Source organism: Arachis ipaensis, chromosome B07 (assembly GCF_000816755.2).
Source record: "Arachis ipaensis cultivar K30076 chromosome B07, Araip1.1, whole genome shotgun sequence".
Lineage (NCBI taxonomy): Eukaryota > Viridiplantae > Streptophyta > Magnoliopsida > Fabales > Fabaceae > Arachis > Arachis ipaensis.
The window spans coordinates 41,929,682-41,947,622 of NC_029791.2; the positions used below are offsets into that span (position 1 = coordinate 41,929,682).

The window sequence follows — 17,941 nt, forward strand, 5'->3', positions numbered from 1 at the left end:
ATTCTTGGCTTGGAAAGAGTAATTAGGCAATCTTGAGTCATGAAAATCCAACTTATGTTGGTGATCTAGAGTTGTTAGCTAATATTGTTTCCATTGACGCTAATCTTTTGCTAATTAAATTAGTGAGTTGATTAGGACTTTTGGATTGAGATTAGCTAGTCTTATTAGACTTTCTCTCATGGAAGATAATATGATACCTTCTTCCAATGTTGGAGATGACGTAATAAGATAAATGCTTGTTTATTATTATGGTATGATTGATTAGTCTTGTTTGACTTTCTCCATATTTGTTGGAGTTGACTAAATAAGATGAATTAATCATTGCATGACTAGGATAGAAAGCCTATGATCTCAACACTTTCCATGAATGTCTCTCTTTATTACTTGCTTTCTTTAGTTACTTGTTTGAATTACTTTTCTTGCCATTTATTTTCTTGCCCAATTATCAACCAAACCCCCGCTTTTACCCCTTCATAGCCAATAATTGAGCACTTCATTGCAATTCCTCGTGAGACGACCCGGAGTTTAAAATACTCCGGTTATTTCTTATTTGGGGTCTGTTAATTGTGACAACTCATATTTTTGATGTGGGAATTGTTTGATGGTTTGGAGCTATGCTTACAACGAAGTAATTCTTTCTATAAGAAGAAAATCTAGACCATCGAGCAAAACTTGTTCATCAGGTTGCGAGAATCCACGTTTGTATAGTTGTCCTGCGACAACGGTATAGTTGGCAGCTTTCCTTTTTATTCGTTTTCCCTCTTTGGGGTCCGGCGGTAGCGTTCCGTTGAGGAGGTACTGTAGGATAGGGTAGGTCCAAGATCCCTGGTTCGAGAATGTCAGATGAGCGTTGGTTGTCGTTGACACGGAGGGCGACTTAACGACTTCCTGAATTAGCGATTTGTTACCGTGTCCTGGTTTGGTACTGGCTAGTTTGGAAAGTAGGTCTGCCCTGGCGTTTCGTTCCCTAGGAACGTGTTGTATGGTAACGTGCTCGAATCCTTCTTTCAGTTTGTTTACCTTGGTGAGGTATTGTTGGAGTAGGGGATCTCGTGTCTGGTAGTCTCCGTTAATTTGGGAACTGACTACCTGTGAATCGATATTTACTTCTAGGACCTTTGCTGCGACTTTCCGGGCTAGGGCTAGGCCTGCCAAGAGGGCCTCATATTCTGCTTGGTTGTTCGATACTAGAAATTCGTATTGTACTGATTGTTCGATTATGACTCCGTTCTGACTTTCGAGAATGACTCCGGCACCTCCGGAGGTGACGTTCGATGAGCCGTCAACATGTAGTTTCCATGATTCGGGGGTGGAGTTTCCTGGGGTCATCTTAGTGATAAAGTCGGCCATGGCCTGTGCTTTGATCACGTTTCGGGGTTCGAACTTGATTTGGAATTGAGATAGTTCAATGGACCATGCTAGCATTCTTCCCGCTAGGTCGGGTTTTTGTAATACTTGTTTGACCGCCTGGTCGGTTCGGATCGTCACGGGGTGGGCCTGGAAGTATTGTCGCAGGCGCCGGGAAGCCGTGAGGAGTGCGAAACCTAATTTTTCTAGATGTGAGTAGCAATTTTCCGCTTCTTGCAAGACTTTGCTTATGAAGTAGATAGGTTCTTGTTCCTTTCTCTTGTTTTCGCAGATGAGCGCCGCTGCGAGCGCTTCTTCTGTTATGGAGAGGTATAGGTACAGGGTTTCTCCTGTTTGGGGTTTGGCGAGAACCGGTGGTTCTGCTAAGACTCTTTTGAAGTGTTGGAATGCTTCTTCGCATTTTGCTTCCCAGTTGAAAGGGGCTCCTTTCTTCATTAACTTAAAGAAGGGTATTGCTTTTTGTGCCGATGCTCCGAGGAAGCGGAATAACGCCGTGAGCCGTCCGGTGAGCTTTTGGATGTCGTTAAGGTTTTTAGGGTTTGTCATTTCAAGGATGGCACGACATTTTTCCGGGTTGGCTTCGACTCCGCGTTGCGTGATCATAAAGCCGAGGAACTTTCCTGCCTCCATTCCGAAGGTACATTTTGTTGGATTGAGTCGCATCTGGTGTTTCCGTAGGGTGTTCTTTATGAGGTTAAGGTCACTGACGAGTTGTTTGCCTGACTCGGTCTTGGCGAGCATGTCATCTATGTAGACTTCTAGTTTGCTTCCGGACAGATTCTGGAATATCTTGTTGACAAGTCTTTGGTAAGTGGCTCCGGCGTTTTTTAGGCCGAAGGGCATTACCGTGTAACAATATGTCCCTTCTGGGGTGATAAATGCTGTTTTTTCTTCGTCAGGTCGGTGCATCGGAATCTGGTTGTAGCCGAAGTATGCGTCCATGAAGTTGAGGTATCGATGGCCGGATGCGGCATCTACTAATCCGTCGATGTTTGGTAGGGGAAAGGTGTCTTTTGGACAAGCTTTATTGAGGTCCGTGTAGTCGACGCACATTCGCCATTTCCCGTTATATTTTTTCACCAGTACGACGTTGGCTAGCCAGGTCGTGTAAGGGAGTTCCCTTATGAAGTTGGCTTCGAGTAAGGCTTTGACTTGCTTCTTGACTTCGGCGGCTCGGTCTGGTGACATTTTTCGTCTTCTTTGTGCTACGGGTTTAGCTTTGGGGTCCACGGCTAACCGGTGGGACATTAGGTCGGGGTTTATTCCCGGCATGTCGGCTGGTGTGAATGCGAATAGGTCTCTATTTTGCTTCAGGAGTTGGGAAAGATCCTCTTTAAGATCGTATGGGAAGTTCCTGTTGATGAAGTTGTATTCCTCTTTGGTTGGCCCTATTTGCAGTTTTTCAATGTCGCCTTCTGGCTCTGGCCTGGGTTGGCCGTCTTGTCGGGCGTCCAAGTCGGCTAGGAATATTCCGGCCGCATCTCGGGATTTCTTCCGTAGGGCTAGGCTGGTGTTGTCGCATTCTTCTGCGACTTCTCTGTCTCCGTGGATAGTGCCGATCGCGCCGTCGTCAGTTGTGAACTTCATGAGGAGGTATTTGGTGAAGATGACAGCGGAGAAGTCATTGATTATTTTCCTTCCGAGAATGACGTTGTAGGCTGTGGAGTCTTTGAGGACCACGAATTCGGCTAGGATTGTCTTCCTTTGGTTACCTGTCCCTATGGTGATGGGGAGGGTGATCGAGCCGTCTGGTTTAAGGAAGTTATCTCCGAGTCCCGTGACACCATTGCGGTGTGTTTAGAGGTTGTCGTTGTGGAGTCCAAGCTTGTCGAAGGCTCCTCGAAAAAGGATGTTTGAGTCTGCTCCGGTGTCTACCAGTATCCTTTGTACTAGTCCTGTTCCGATCCTTGCTGAGATGACGAAAGGGGCGTCTTCAGCTGAGGTGCCGTGCTGGCAATCCTCGGGTAGGATGGTTATCGTATTGTCAGCCAAGGTGGTAGGGGCTTGGTTTCTGACAGCCATGACCTTGAGATCTTTTCTCAATGTTGATTTTGACTTGCCCGTTATGTCTTTGCCAGTGATGACGTTTACTATGATGGTTGGGTCTTCTTCTGGGTTTTTCCTAGGGGGTTGTTTTTGCGCTATTGGGCTGCGCCCTTCTCTTTCTGGCATCCTGTCTCTTTCTGCACGTTTTGGTTCTCTGATGATTTTGGCGAACTCTGGGAGCTTGCCGTCTCTTATGGCTTGTTCGAGGGCGTCTTTAAGGTCGAAACAATCTTGTGTTCTGTGACCGTAACCTCGGTGGTAGTCGCAGTAGAGGGTTTTGTTGCCGCCTGTTCTTTCTTTGAGTTGTCGGGCTTTTGGGATGATGCCTCGATCCGCGATCTGGTGGTATATCTCGGTAATTGGTGCTGTCAGGGCCGTGTAATTAGAGAATTTTCCGATTCTTGGTGGTCGGTTTGTGTTTGTCGGTTTGGGGTGGTCCCTTTGATTTTCTTTAGGTGGTGGGTTATGTCGGGGCGCCGAGTTGCCGTGTTGGGCGTTGCCGTGTTGCCGTTTATTGGCGGCAACGACTTGGCTGACTTCCTCGTCATTGATGTAATCTTTAGCGACATTTTGGATCTCGTGCATGGTCCATACTGGTTTGGTGGTGAGGTGTTTGCGAAAGTCTTCGTTCATGAGCCTGTTGGTTAGGCAAAGGCTTGCGACGGAATCTGTGAGTCCATCGACCGTTAAGCATTCGTTGTTGAAGCGGTCGAGGTATTTCCTTGTGGATTCTTCTTGTTTTTGCGTGACCCCTAGTAGGCTGATGGGGTGTTTGGCTTTAGTGATTCTGGTCATGAACTGGGCCATGAACTTTCGCGTTATGTCGTGGAAACTGGCTATGGATCCGTTTGGGAGGGCGTTGAACCATTTGATTTCCGGTCCAGCTAGGGTTACTGGGAAGGCCCTGCATCAGACCGCGTCGGCTGCTCCTTCTAAGTTCATCCTGGCCTCGAAGGCCGTTAGGTGTTCCTGGGGATCTTTGGTTCCGTCGTACTTTATGTCGGTGGGTTTGTCGAAACCTTTAGGGAGTTTTGCTCTTAAAATCCTTTCTGTTAAAGGTGTGGCTCCCATTATTGTGTGGTCGTTTCTTGTGCGCTTGGTATCTCGATGTCGCCGATCTTTGTCCGAGTCGTGCTGACGACTCAGATCACGGGAAGTGCTACGGTTGTGCCTTTTGCTGTGTCGCCGTTTTGGCGATTTCTCTCGTCCGTGGTTGCAGGAGGTGCTGCGACCGTTTCTTCTGTCGTGTCGCCGAGTTGGCGACCTGCAGTGGCGAGATTTTGATCGGGAAGTTGCATGGCTTCCGTGTTCGTTGTTGTGTCTTTCCTTGGTGGCCAATTTGCCTTCGAGTTCTTGGACCCGGAGGCAGAGGTCTTGAATGATTTATGCCGCTTTGTCCCCTATTTTCTCAGGGTGTCGCGGTTCCGTGATATGATCGTTCATGTGGTGGATAGTGCTTGCTATCCTGCCTTGGTCTATGACCTCCTGGTGTTCTAGGGTTGGATGGAGCGGTCGAGAGTCATCCCGGCCTGAGGAGGTTTCTTCCAATATGTCCCCCATTCCGGCTTTGGACGGCGCAGTTCCCCACAAACGGCGCCAATGTACAAGATGTCTCTGGTACGGGTTGAAGGATAGATCGGGAACCTGCGGGTCAAGGCGAAAACCGGGTCACGTGACTGGGGCGATGGGGGGAGGTACCTGCAAAGACACTCCGACGCTCAAGTAAGAATGGATCTGAGAGGTGTAAAGTGTGTGGAATTAGTTAATACCTGGAGGGACTTGGGTCCCCTATTTATAGGTGATGACGAGTATCTTATCTTATCTTATTTGGCTAAGATAAGGTAGACGTTTGAATTCGAAAGTTGGTTAGGAGCTCTGGAGGGCCGGTTTCGGGCCTTCTAGGAGAGAGGTGCGGGTCGGGCCCGGGAAGCCGGGTTTGGGTGTAGTCCCGGGTCCAGGATCCGTGGCTCGGATCCGTAACATTTACCACCTTAGATTTTTTCCATTCGATCAAATTTATTCTTTTATATTGTGGATATAAATATTTCTTATGCTTACTGATGTAATCATATATAAATAGATGTCTGTATATTTTTTTTCCATTAACAGTGAACAAAAACTAAATCTTGATTTTGTGTTTGGTAGGTTGTTCTTTTGAATCAAGTGACAACCAAGTACATTGAAGGTTCATATCAATTGACCCTTGCACTAGGTAAGTGTTTTATTTTTTACTTTTATTGAATTCATCCCTTGATCAGATGCATTTTTGTTGAAAGCTTTGTTTGTTGTTTATAACGATTGAACAGGCGATAGCTAGTCGCATTCATGCACGAATTGGATCATCTTATTTTGGAATGGCGATGAACGCCATGCATATATTGACAAATTTCCCTCTCTAAAATCAGCATTTGCAACGTTTTTCGTGACCACTAGAGGGATCCGTAACTCTAATTCAAGCTGCAAACGAATCAAGATGGTGTGAGATTCTTTTTGGCTGGGAATACACTCTAAAACTCATTTTCTTGACTAGCCTAATTTTCTTTTATTTTGAGTGAATGAGATACAAAAGAGAACGAAAAGAAAAGGCAAATCTAAAGACAAAAAAACTAATATAACTAAGTTCCTGGTGCGTTATTTCTAACCACAGACTAACGGGCAAGTGCACCGGGTCGTACCAAGTAATACCTTACGTAAGTAAGGGGTCGATCCCACAAGAATTGATGGATTAAGCAACAATAGTATTTGATAGGATTAGTTAGACAAACAGAAAATAGTATTTGGAAGTTCAAAAGCATAAAAAATAAAGAAGATTTTGAAGACAGGCAGGTGAATAGGTGAGGAATAAAATATGAAGAAACAGTTAAGGTTTCAGAGTTATCTATTTTCCGGATTGACTTTTCTTATTATTTTATTTCAATCATGTAAGATCTAATTTATGGCAACTATATGTGACTAGACCTTAATTCCTTAGACCGTTCTAGTCTCCTCTAAAATTCATTAACAGCCAATTCCGTGGTCAATTAATTCCAATTAGGGGGTGAAGTTCAATTCTAGTTATATGCCACAGAAATCCTAATTACCCAAATATAAAAGGATTATATGTCACGTATCCTATTAAATCTAGATAAATTAGAAATTTAGGAGAATATATTTTCAAGCTGTTGTTCAAGTAAAGAGCTTTTCCAAGTTATACAAGAACGCATTTAGAAAGAGGGTCATACTTCCGTTCCACCCAAATTCATAAAATAAAGAACAAAAACAATTCTTAAATATAAATCAAAACATGAATTAAAATAGAAAAATAATAGTATCAATCCATACAATAGACAGAGCTCCTAACCTTAACAGTGGAGGTTTAGTTGCTCATGGTTTAGAGAAAATACGAATTGTAAATTGGGTTGGAATGGGATCCTGACATCTCTAAAGGAAGGAAAGTTTCTCCCTTTTATAACTAATCCTAATAAATTTAAAATCTAATTTTCAAAATTAAAATAATATCTTTTCCTAGAATTCAAATTTGAATTAATTTAAATAATCAAGTCTTCAATGGATGGATGGAGACCACTTGTTTTGTCCATTCTGCAGCTTCTAATCTGTGTTTTCTGGGCTGGAAACTGAGTTAAAACAGCCCAGAAATCGCCCCTAGCGTTTTTCTGCGTTTCCTGCACGTGGCGCATGTCACGCGTACACGTCAGTCATGCGTACGCGTCGATGGTCTTTTCTGCGAGTCACGCGGACGCGTCGGTCACGCGCTCGCATCGTTGAGCAAATCTTCAATTCACGCGTATGCGTCAGTCACGCGTATGCGTCGCTCCTCGCTGCCATCTCCTTTGATTCTTGTGCTGCAGAAACTCCATCAAATTCCGCCGAATGCTACCTAAAATAAATAGTATTGCACAAAACTCAAAATAGCATCCATAGTGGCTAAAATATAATTAATTCTTAATTAAACTCAACAAATTACATGCAAATTCACTAGGAAAAGATAGGAAAGATGCTCACGCATCAGTTCCTAACAACCACAATACAACATAATAGTGGCATGAACCGGACTATTTACACTTAGCCACTCCCGGAAATCTAATTCTGATTGAGCTCCTTCTTTAGCTATCAATTGGCAATTTTATTAGCCTCCCTTTTGGATCAAACCAAAATTAGAAATCTATTCTGGGTTTATCTGAAATGTTGATTTGGACCTGAATGAGAGGTCCAGATCTCTTCGAGTGGCAGCGTCTGACTTGTGATGTCAAGATGCTATCTGTCCGAGTTCCTCGTGAAAAGGGGGCTACCTGCAAAAGACTCTGATACTTAAGTTAGCAAGGGGTTTAAGCAGATTTTAAGTAGATTGGAGAGTGAATATACGTGAGGGGTGTCAATATATTTATAATAGAGTAGATAACCACTTTTGTTGGAGTAGTTTCATCTTTTTTTATGGATAACCATTCCCTTTATTTTGGGAGTTTGTTAGGATCTATATTTCAGGAAAGAGAGTGATAGTTGGAGAGATTCAGGGAGGCAGTTACTTACTTAGATAAGCATAAGTTGCCCCTTTTTGACGTGTCCGACCTCTTTAAGGAGGTTGGGTATACGGTAAAAGCCACCATTTTCTTTTTTATTGGGCTTGACTTTTGTTTTGGGTCAGAGTATGAACAGTGCCTCTGTTTGAGTCCTGATATTTTCATAGGTCGGATTCGAGCATTTTGTGACTTCTACTCCGACAGAGTTTGCTTGACTTTAAGTCTTAGCAACTTTGTTAGGTTATTAGTTTCCTTTTCTAGTTTTAACTTCGAGTAGTCGGTCTTTATTAAGTTACTTTTACAACTCGTTTTTTATCCGTCCTTCTTGAGGTCACTTTGTACGAGTTGTTTATATAGCTTCTTACATTAACTTGTACCTCGTCGTTTCATCTTGTCAACCATTGAGGTCGGACAATGATTTTCGCAGTTTGTCAAGCTTAAAATAATGTGTTCTGAATAGGAAGCTTTTAAAGAAAGAAATAGGAATTTTTGTTAATAACCAAAAATTTCCTTTACATAGAACTAGGGGCTTGAGTACCGCTAGCCCTTGTGTTAGAACCTCGTTAAAAAACCTTTGGTCAGAAAAAAGAATGCTCTAAGACACAAGACTTGTTACTTAGCTATAATATTTTCTTAGGTTACATGCGTTCCAAGACCTTGGGAGCTCCTGCCTTTGGAGGTCGGACATTTTGTAGTAACCTTTGCCTAGTATCTCAACTATTTTGTAAGGTTCCTTCCAATTAGCAACCAGCTTTTCTTCTCCTGATTTCTATACTCCGATGTCATTTTGGATCAGGATGAGGTCGTTAGTGGTGAAGCTCCTCTTGATCACCTTTTGGTTGTATCTTAGAGCCATCCTTTGATTTAGAACTTCCTCCTTAATCCGATCTCTTTCTCAGACTTCAGGGAGAAGGTCGAGCTTTCCTTTCTAGATGTCATCCATCTTTATTGGTGATGCAATTTGTTAACAACCAAGAAAAGATGTGCCCTGAGGATCTTCTGATTGGGTTGCATTTAAATTGGCTGATGCTGCATTTTCTAACATAAGTTGGGAAGAAAAGTTTCATTGTTTTTACCAACGTTTTCTATTCCTCCTTCAATTACTGGCCAATATGGGATATTTTATTTATTTGGAACATACAACTGCTCCATTACCATGGGTGGATATCGTGATTCTTTCCAAGGTTGTAAGTCGGCACAACAATGACAAATTCCGAGTTTGAGAAGAAGCCAAGTACTATATTGTTGTCCATCCTACAAGAAAATCGGGATAGGCAAGGAATTCACGTTCCCTTTTTCTTTTTTTCTTTATTTGACGATGGTGAAGAATTTGCAATTTCCAATCCACCATGGTTGGTGTCTACGAGTGCATTATCCTCGTTTTTGCCGCTTGGTATATTTAATCCAAATTAACTGTAGAAATAGAATCATCATCCCTATTTGATATCATTTGTCCATTAAGAGAAGATTTTTCAGAGTTTCTGGTATCCATAGAAACTGTATTCCAACTTCTTTTTAATATGCTTGCATGCTATCTATGTCGAGTGGTTGTTTGACCATCTTTTTTATCATCCGCCATTATCAAGGGTTGTGGGTGCCAATGTTTCTGAGATTACCTACAATGTTGATTTGGAACTGAATGTGAGGTCCAGATTCCTTCAAGTGGCAACGTCCGACTTGTGATGCCGACATGAAAATTTCGTGGAATAATATTATATGACGACCCATGGAATAATATTACTAAATAAACACTAAGTTAATGCAATACCAAAAATAACACTACATTAATGTATAAATATCAACTTAGTTCTACATTTCTACTATTCCTATTACTAAATTAAGTCAAACGTATAAATATCAAATTTATTTTATTTTATATATATAATGTTGTGTTTGTGACTTTCTGTTGTTTCCTTAAATAATTTATGGGTGGAAAGCATATACGAGTGTGTGTGTGTGTGAGAACCCGGTCGTCATAAAAATTTAGGTGTACTTTTACTGGTACCATCAGCTAAAATGGGAACTCAAAATTTTTCACATTTTCACTGGCACAATCATAAAAACATTTTAAATTTTGTTTTTAGAGTAAATAATTCTTTCTAATCTTCATCAAATATTTAAAAACCGACAAAACTAACAATAAAAAATTAAAACTAATTTTATACCTATTAAAATAAATTTTATTCGATAAAATTATTCAATTGATAAATTTATAGTTGACTCAGTTAATTTTTGCTTTAAAATTATCAAATTATCCTTTTATACAACAACAACAACAAAGTCTTGTCCCACTAAGTGGGGTCGGCTACATGAATCAAACGACGCCATTGTGCTCTATCATGTATCATGTCTACAGAGAGACCGTTTATATGTATATCTCATTTGACCACCTCACAGATGGTCTTCTTAGGTCTTCCTCTGCCTTTCGCCCTTTGTCTATCTTCCATCTCATCGGTCCTGACTGGATGTTCTATCGGTCTTCTTCTCACATGTCCAAACCACCTGAGACGCGATTCAACCATCTTTTCCACAATGGGTGCTACTCCAACTCTCTCCCTTATATCTTCATTCCTTTTTTTATCTAATCGCGTATGACCACTCATCCATCTCATCATCTTCATCTCTGCCACACTCAGCTTATGTTCGTGCTCCCCTTTAGCCGCCCAACACTTCGTACCATAAAGCATAGCCGGTCTTATAGCGGTGCGATAGAATTTACCTTTAAGTTTTAAAGGCACTTTTTTGTCGCATATAAAACTAGATGCACTCCGCCATTTTGACCAACCTGCTTGGATCCTATGATTTACATCCTGTTCAATCTCTCCGTTATCCTGTATGATGCACCCAAGATACTTAAAACTTTTAACTTTTCGTAGGATGTTCTCTCCAATCTTCACCTCTATATTAGGGTTTTCCCTTCTCGGACTGAACTTGCATTCCATATATTCCGTCTTGCTACGGCTTATGTGCAGACCATACACTTCTAGAGCTTCTCTCCATAACTCCAACTTCTTATTTAGGTCTTCCCTTGACTCTCCCATAAGGACGATATCATCGGCAAAAAGCATGTACCATGGCACAGGCTCTTGGATGTGCTCTGTGAGTACTTCCAAGACTAATGTGAAAAGGTATGGACTTAAGGATGATCCCTGGTGTAATCCTATACCAATAGGAAATTCCTCTGTCACACCACATTGAGTCTTCACACTAGTTGTGACCCCATCATACATGTCTTTAATTGCCCGAATATATGCGATCCTTACTCTCTACTTTTCTAAAACCTTCCATAAGTCCTCCCTTGGAACCCTATCATACGCTTTTTCCAAATCAATAAACACCATATGTAGATCCCTTTTATTACTACGATACCTCTCTATCATCCTTCTTAATAGGTATATCGCTTCAGTGGTAGATCTACCTGGCATAAATCCAAATTGATTTTCTGTTACTTGTATCTCTTTTCTCAACCTCCGTTCCATCACCCTTTCCCATAACTTCATAGTATGACTCATAAGCTTGATTCCTCTATAGTTTCCACAACTTTATATATCCCCCTTATTCTTGTAGATAGGTACCAAGGTACTCTTTCTCCACTTATCAGGCATCTTCTTTGACCTTAAAATCTCATTAAAAAGCTTGGTTAACCAGTTAATGCCTTTTTCTCCAAGACCCTTCCAAACCTCAATCGGGATATTATTAGGTCCTACTTCCCTGCCATTTTTCATCTGCTTTAGAGCCTCTTTTACCTCGAAGTCTCGAATCCTTCGATAGTAGTCAAAGTTTTGATCTTCTTCCCTTGTGCATAATTGACCAAGGCTCGGAAGAGTCTTCTGTCCCTCATTAAATAACTCGTAGAAGTAGCTCTTCCACCTTTGATTAATCTTCTCCTCTTGAGCCAACACCTCTCCATCCTTATCCTTTATGCAGTTAACCTGATCCAAATCTCTCGTTCTTCTTTCCCGGCTCTTTGCGATTCTATATATACCTTTTTCTCCTTCTTTCGTACCCAAAGACCGGTATTTCAAATCCAAAGCAAAGTATGAACTATTATATATTGCTGGAAAGCTCGGGAAGTTAGTTTTCTATAGTCATTGAGAGCGTGCCATTTGGATTGGGCCTTCTAATCCGAAGCAAGGTATGAGCTATTATATATCACTGGAAAGCTCTGGAAGTCAGCTTTTCGTAGCTGTTGAGAACGCTCCATTTGGACTTCTTTAACTCCAGAAAAATTCTTCCGAATGCAGGCAAGTCAGATCTGGACAACATCTGCAGTGCTTTCTTTGTCTCTGAATCAGACTTCTGCTCCAACTCCTCAATTTCAGCCAGAAAATACCTGAAATTGTCCAAAAAAACAAAAACTCATAGTAGAATCTAAAAATGTAAATTTAACACTAAAACCTATAAAAACTCAATAAAAACTAAACAAAAACTACTAAAAACTATATAAAAATGATGTCAAAAAGCGTATAAAATATCCGCTCATCACAACACCAAACTTAAACCGTTGCTTGTCCCCAAGCAACTAAAAACATAGTAGGATAGAAAAGAAAATTAAGATACAATAAATTTTTAAGTTTCAAATGAAGCTTAGTTAAAATAAGATGAGCTGGACTTAATAGCTTTTTGCTTCTGAATAGTTTTGGCATCTCACTATTCATTGAAACTCAGAGATGTTGGCATCTTTAGGAAGTTAGAATCCAGATGATATTATTGACTTTCCTAGTTAAGCTTATTTTGATTCTTGAACACAGCTTTCTGAGTTTTGGCTGTGACCCTAAGCATTCTGTTTTCCAATATTACCACCAGATACATTTATGCCACAAACACTTTACCTGCGTGAACCTTTTCGGATTGTGACTCAGCTTTGCTAGAGTCCCCAGATAGAGGTGTCCAGAGTTCTTAAGCACACTCTTTTTGCTTTGGACCACGACTTTAACTACTCTGTCTCAAGCTTTTCACTTGACACCTTCACGCCACAAGCACATGATTAAGGACAGCTTGGTTTAGCCGCTTAGGCCAGGATTTTAATCCTTTGGGCCCTTCTATCCATTAATGCTCAAAGCCTTGGGTCCTTTTACCCTTGCTTTTTGGTTTAAAGGGTTACTGGCTTTTTCAATCTGCCCTCATTTTCCTGCATTTTTGGGCAGTAATGGATTTTTCATTTTATTATTTTTTTCTTTTTTGCCATTTTTTCTTTCTTGCATGCATATATATATATTTTTCTTTTGCAACATGATTTTTCTTTTGCTTTTTGCTGCTTTTTCTTACTTCAAGAATCTATTTTCAGATTTTTCAGATTATCAATAATATTTTTCCTTTTTCTTTATTCTTTCTAGAGCCAACATTCTAAAATTTCAACTTCAAATATGCACTGTTTAATCATACATTCGGAAAACAAAAGCAAATGACACCACATCAAACTAATTAAACTAATCTTATTTTAAACTTGAAATTCATGCATCTCTCAATTCTTTTCAGATAAAAATTTTTATTTAAGCAAGGTGATCGATATATGGAATATTTTACAACTTTAAGACATCAATGCAAATGATCATGCAACTAAGACAAGAAAACAGATAAATAAATAGATAGAAAATAGAAAATAACAGGAAAGGAATAAAAAGAAAACGAGTCCACCTTTAAGGGTGGCGTCTGGTGCTCCTCCTTGAGGATCCAATGTGCTGCTTGATCTCTTTTATGTCATCCCTTTGCCTTTGTTTCTCTTCCCTCATAGCCCTTTGGTCTTCCCTTATGGCTCTTTGATCTTCTCTGATTTCATTGAGGGTGGTGGAATGTCCTTGATACTCCATCCTCAATTGCTCCATGTTAGTGCTCAATTCTCCAAGAGAAGTTTGCCATTGATCCCAATAGTTTTACGGAGGAAAATACATTCCTTGAGGCATCTCAGTGATCTCATACTGAGGCAGATGCACAGGTTCTTGTGCATGCTCTCTAGCTTGTTCCATTCGCTTCTTAGTGATAGGCTTAAACTCCCCAATGGAGACATCTCTATTTATGACAATTCCAACTGAATTGCATAGGTGACAGATGAGGTGTGGAAATGCCAACCTTGCATTAGTGTGAGGCTTCTCAGCTACCTTGTACAGTTCTTGAGGAATCACCTCTTGAACTTCCACCTCAGTTCCAATCATGATGCAATGAATCATGATGGCTCTGTCAACAGTCACTTCTGACCGGTTGCTAGTAGGGATGATGGATCTTTGGATGAACTCCAACCATCCTCTAGCTATGGGTTTAAGGTCAACCCTTCTTAACTGAATGGGCTTGCCTTGGGAATCCCTTTTCCACTGTGTGCCTTCTACATAGATATCTGAGAGCACTTGATCCAATCTCTGATCATGGTTGACTCTCCTAGTGTAAGGATGAAGGTCTCCTTGCAATAGAGGCAAGTTGAACACCAACCTCACACTTTCAGAGCTGAAATCTCAGACTATGGTGATCCAATTCCTTGGATTTGGGTTCACACTAGTGTCATAGTTTTTGGTAACCCATGCATTAGCATAGAACTCTTACACCATGAGAATCCCAACCTATTGGATGGGATTGGTTAGGACTTCCCAACCTCTTCTCCAGATCTTTCTTTAGATTTCCGGATACTCATTCTTCTTGACCATGAAAGGGACCTCAGGGATCACTTTCTTCTCAGTCACTACTTCATAGAAGTGGTCTTGATGAGCTTTGGTGATGAATCTCTCCATCTCCCAAGACTCAGAGGGATTGGCTACTGCCTTTTCTTTTCTCTTCTTAGAGGAGTCTCCAACCTTGGGTGTCATGAATGGTAATGGAAAGAAAAAAAGCTATGCTTTTCCAACACCAAACTTAAAACTTTGCTCGTCCTCGAGCAAAAATAGAAGAATAGAGAAGAAGAAGAAGAAAATAGAGAGAGGGAGAGGGAGAGAGAGAGAGGGCTCGACCTTGTGGGGTGGAGAAGGTATGAGAGGTGTGTGTATGAAGGGTGATGGAGAGGAGTATTTATAGGAGTGGGTAGGGCTTGGGTTCGGCCATAGGGTGGGTTTGGGTGGGAAATTTAATTTTGAAGTGGGTGGGGGTAGTTGGGAGTTATGATGGTTTGGGGAAATGAAATGGATGTGATTGGGTTAGGGTTTTTGGGGAAGTGCATGTGTATAGGGAAGTGTGAGAGAAGGTGGGGTTAAGTGGTGTAGGTGAAGATTCTGTGGGACCCACAATTCTTGAGAGGCTAGGGAATTCCAGATTCCCTGCTTCTTTTTACTGGCATTTGAATGCCTAGGGGATGCTCCCTGGCTGGCGATCAATGCCAGTAATGCTTCCCTCTTGGGGTGTTGAATGCCCAGTGAGGACTTCCTCACTGGCGTTCAACTTTGACACTCTTTCCGGAGTGTTCTGTTTTCACTACTGTGAATTCTGTCTCTTGACTGATACACATGATTATGACTCTAACAACTGAAAGAAAAATAAAAAATAAATGCAATTGAGTAAAGTTGGGTTGCCTCCCAACAAGCGCTCTTTTAAAGTCACTAGCTTGACCTTTAGCTCCTTTTTGGAGGAGAGTGTGGGCTCAGATTTTCACCCTTGACAGTGAATTTTCTTCCTGTCCTCTTATGAATGAGCTCTACATGCTCTAGAGATAGGACACGACTCACTGTATATGGTAGGACTGGATTCTTAGTGAAGACAACTCTCATGCCAGGTGAGAGGCCTTCAGTAGGAACTTTCTTGTCCCTCCAGCCTTTAGGTACTTTCTTCATAGTACCTTTGTGCTTAGAGTTTGTTGAGGGCTGCCCAACAGCAAACTTAGAATTGATGTCTGGGGGCTCTGTAGAGCTCTACACAGAAAGAGAGGGTTGGCACACTAGGTATTGCACTGTTATCTCTCTTTTAGAGGGAGAATTAGGATGAGACATCTTGAATAAGATGTGATCCTCCCCTAACTTTAGGGTTAGTTCTCCCTTAGCCACATCAATGATAGCATTAGCTATGGCTAGGAAAGGTCTTCCAAGGATGACACAGTCATCCTCATCCTCTCCTATGTCCAAGACAATGAAGTTTGTTGGAATGTAGTGGTTTTCAACCTTAACCAAGACATCCTCTACTAAGCCATATGGCTTCTTCATGGTCTTGTCTGCCATCTCTAAAGAGACATGTGCAGCTTGTACCTCAAGGATTCCCAGCTTCTCCATTACAGAGAGTGGCATGAGGTTGATGCTTGACCTTAGGTCACATAGAGCCTTCTCAAAGGTCATAGTGCCTATGGTGCAAGGAATCAGAAAGCGTCCAGGATCTGGAAGCTTCTGAGGTAGCTCTTGCTGAACCAAAGCATGGAGTTCTTTGGTAAGCAGTGGAGGTTCTTCCTCCAAAGGTTTTGTACCAAATAGCTTGGTATTTAGCTTCATTAGATCTCCTAGGAAACGAGCAACTTGCTCTTTCCTAGTGTCTTCATCCTCACTTGAGGATGTGTGGTCATCAGAACTCATGCACTGCAGAAGTGCATTCAAAGGAACCTCAATAATCTTTATGGTTTCCTTTGGTTCTGGGCTAGAGGGTTCTTAAGTAGGCTTTGAGGACTCAAAGGGTGTGCTTTGACTGGCATTCAATGCCGGCTCTGTCAGCTTATTGGGCATTAAACGCCCTTGCTGTCCACACTGACTTACGTTAAACGCCAATCCCTCTAGCATTCTGGGTGTTAAACACCCAGCAGGGATGTCTTTGCTGGCGTTCAATGCCAGCTTCCCTGGGCTGGTGGGCGTTGAACGCTCAGTGAAGGGTTCCTCACTGGCGTTCAGCGCCAGCATGGCTGCCTGGTTGGGCTTTGAATGCCCAATGAGGGGTTCTTTACTGGCGTTCAACGCCAGAAAGCCTTCCTGTTTGGGCGTTGAACGCCCAGCCAGTGCTCCCTGGCTGGCATTCAACGCCAACTTTTTTGCCAGGATGGACGTTAAATGCCCAGTGAGGGCTTTCTCACTGGCATTTAACGCCAGGCTTGCTACCATTGTGAGCGTTGAACGCCCAGTGAAGTATTTTTCACTGGCGTTCAACACCTTCCCATTCTTCTCCAATTCGGCCTCAACCTCCATGGTTATGGCCTTGCACTCTTCTCTAGGATTAACCTCAGTATTACTGGGAAGAGTGTCTGGAGGGATCTCAAGGGTCCTCTTACTCAGTTGACCAACTTGTACCTCCAAATTTCTAATGGAGGATTTTATTTCATTAATGAAACTATGAGTGGTCTTAGTGAGGCTGGAGACTAGAGTGGCTAAGTCAGAAAGGCTTTGCTTAGAGGTCTCCATATTCCCTTGAGAAGATGGAAATGGTGGTCTTTTATTGAACCTATTCTGGTTCCTACCACCTTGGTTGTTATTGAAACCTTGCTGAGGTTTCTGTTGATCCTTTCATGAAAGGTTAGGATGATTCTTCCATGAAGGGTTGTAAGTGTTTCCACAGGGTTCTCCCATGTAATTTACCTCCTCCATGGTGGGTTGATCAGGATCATAAGCTTCGTCTTCAAGAGAAGCTTCCTGATTACTGCCAGGTGCAGTTTGCATCCCAGTGAGATGTTGAGAGATCATGTTGACCTGTTGGGTCAAGATCATATTCTGAGCCAAGATGGCATTCAGAGTCTTAACTTTATGAACTCCTTTCTTCTGAGAGGTTCCATGATCTACAGGATTCTTCTCAAAGGTGTACATGAATTGGTTGTTTGCAACCATCTCAATGAGCTTTCTTACTTCTGCAGGTATTTTCTTCAAGTGAAGAGATCCACTTGCAGAGCTGTCCAATGAGATTTTGGACATCTCAGACAAACCATCATAGAACACGCCTATGGTGGAGCACTCTGAGAGCATGTCAGGAGGACATCTCCTGATCAGTTGCTTGTATCTTTCCCAAGCTTCATAGAGGGATTCACCTTCACTTTGTCTGAAAGTTTAAACTTTCACTTTAATCTTGCTCATCCTTTGAGAAGGAAAGAACTTAGCTAGAAAAGCATTTACAAGCTTTTCCCAAGAGTCAAC

General features: G+C 41.9%; 1 pseudogene; it reads left to right on the top strand.

Annotated features, from left to right (window-relative positions):
- The window catches only part of LOC107608073, a 45,629-nt pseudogene extending 39,575 nt beyond the window's left edge, over positions 1-6,054 (top strand).